At 47.7% G+C, this 2500-nt stretch overlaps 1 protein-coding gene across 1 annotated transcript in view; it reads left to right on the top strand.

The window, feature by feature from the left end:
- The window catches only part of tafa3a (TAFA chemokine like family member 3a), a gene marked incomplete at both ends in the record, with an annotated part of 45244 nt that overhangs the window by 42160 nt on the left and 584 nt on the right, over positions 1–2500 (top strand).

The following is a 2500-nucleotide window of genomic DNA, read 5'->3' on the forward strand; positions in this document are numbered from 1 at the left end:
ATGCCGTGGCATCCGAGATTGGCGCCTGCCGCTGTATGGCATGGTTTCTGGGGGTGGTGTTGATGGGGGGTGGGGGGGGGGGGGGGGGGGTTGAGTGCTCTGGAGTGGGGGCTAAATTAGATGTTGAGTAGCTCTGTTTCTCAACAGGTTGTTAAGAGAACAGAGGTATTTGAAGAGACAGCTGTGACTGGAGTGAGAGAGAGAGAGAGAGGGAGACTGAGAGAGACGGAGAGAGAGACAGAGAGAGAGAGAGAGGGAGACAGAGAGAGAGAGAGAGGGAGACAGAGAGAGACGGAGAGAGAGACAGAGAGAGAGAGAGAGAGAGGGAGAGAGACGGAGAGAGAGAGAGGGGGAGACAGAGAGAGACGGAGAGAGAGACAGAGAGAGAGAGAGAGGGTGACACTCTTAACTACTCTAAACCACTTGTTGAGAGAGACGGAAAGAGAGACAGAGAGAGACGGATAGAGAGAGAGAGAGAGAGAGAGAGACAGAGAGAGACGCAGAGAGAGAGACAGAGAGAGACGCAGAGAGAGAGACGGAGAGAGACAGAGAGAGAGACAGAGAGAGACGCAGAGAGAGAGACAGAGAGAGACACAGAGAGAGACACAGAGAGAGACACAGAGAGAATGGGAGCATCAGCAAGGCTGGATGGGTTTGGTGATCATCACCTTTGATGTTTCAAATCTCGATCCTCAATCCAAGTTTGTGTGTTGATCCAGATGGTTTGCCGTTTCCAAATAACAGCTTGTTGTGCACCAGTTCAGGTCAGTTTTTAAAAAATCAGATCAAGCACATAATGGATATTCAACTGCTATATGGATTTATTTTGTCTTATACAGAGGATGTACAAATCTGAAAAATGCTAAATACAATTCTCAGATTTGTATTTCAAAAGGTGAATTAAAAATCTGACTTTTTTTTGCAAAGGGCTCATTTCATTATCATCAAAATCAATATTTCACATATGTTGTAATCACTTTTTCTTTCCCATGTTTATTATAATGTAGAACTTTAACTTTACGGGGAAAAACATTCCATGGCAAAACTGTACATACATGTACACTTGGGAATAAGAAAAGGTGTATGCGAGCATTTGACAGCAAAAGCTTTGCATCAGTCATGCATGAAGCCGTTTGAGACCTCATACTGCTTTCCTGTGCATTAACGGACAGGCTTGAATCGGCTTTAATCCTAGCAGCGAGCCACTGTTGCAAATCCCTGCACACCTTCCACACATCACACTCAAGCCCTATGCAATCCATTTGGCCTTAATGAGCAGAGTGTTCACCCCCATCTGTGTCCACTTTCTGTGGAAAACACAGAGTCAGCGAGCGCAGTTGTCATTGTCACGCAGTGGAAGAGAGGTAGTGATTCAAGTGGGCCATCATCTTCATCACCATCACCACCACTAAAATCACCATCCTCATCATCATCATAAACATAATCTTCGTCACCATGTTCATCACTATCATCATCGTTATCTTCATCATCTTCATCATCATAGTCATCAGCAGCAGTGGGATGTATTCATGTATAGTCATTTAAACCAGATATCAGATGATTCTGGATCTGGTAATCTGTGTTAGACCAGTTTAATCTCACACACTCACTCCCACATAGGTGGATGGGGTTTAGACTGAGATTAGACTGGTATGGCCCAGATTACCAGATCCAGAATCATCTGATATCTGGTTTATCATCCTCCTCCCCTTACCCATGCCAGCATATGTGTGTGTGTGTGTGTGTGTGTGTGTGTATGTGTGTGTGTGTGTGTGTGTGTGTTCGTGTGCGTGTGCGTGTGCGCGTGTGCGCGTGTGCGTGCGTGCGTGCGTGCGTGCGTGCGTGCGTGCGTGCGTGCGTGCGTGCGTGCGTGCGTGCGTGTGTGCATCCTCTGCCTGCGTGCTTCCCACCAGTGTGCCAGGAGAGAGGCGGACTGGAAGCGAGCCAGTCACAAACAGGCACCCGAGTGGGCCAGGAGCAGTGACACCTCCAGTGCCTCTCTCTCACCCACCGGCTGCAGTCTATTTCAGGCCCCTGGCCCTGCTCGGAGACAACTGAGCCTGTGCCAGCTGGGTATTGAATGACAGGAATAGGGTGCCAACCAGCCGTCTGGGGCACCTTTGTGTGTGTGTGTGTGTGTGTGTGAAAATCACAATGGGTAACATCCAGAGTCTCAGGAGAGGCTTTGTGACTCTGCGATGTGTTGAGTTCAGCGGGCGCATCGGGACAGATGACATTTTAGCAATGACGTTATAATTGAGGGGCTAAATGATATCCCCCTTCTGGAACGCTCAAAACAGAAGTGAAAATTGGATTAGCACATGCTACTTGCGAAAGTCAGAGTTCACTTAATTGTTGCACTTGCACCGTGGGACCTGTTTAGCTATTTTTGTCTCAGCTGTGCTGGAATGGATTTGGTGGTTCCTGAGTTATATGCTAATTTTAGTCACATCAAGGTCGTGTCATATCAGACAGCTGTGTGTGTGTGGAAGGTAATGTG

This window comes from Sprattus sprattus (assembly GCF_963457725.1).
Source record: "Sprattus sprattus genome assembly, chromosome: 10".
NCBI lineage: Eukaryota > Metazoa > Chordata > Actinopteri > Clupeiformes > Clupeidae > Sprattus > Sprattus sprattus.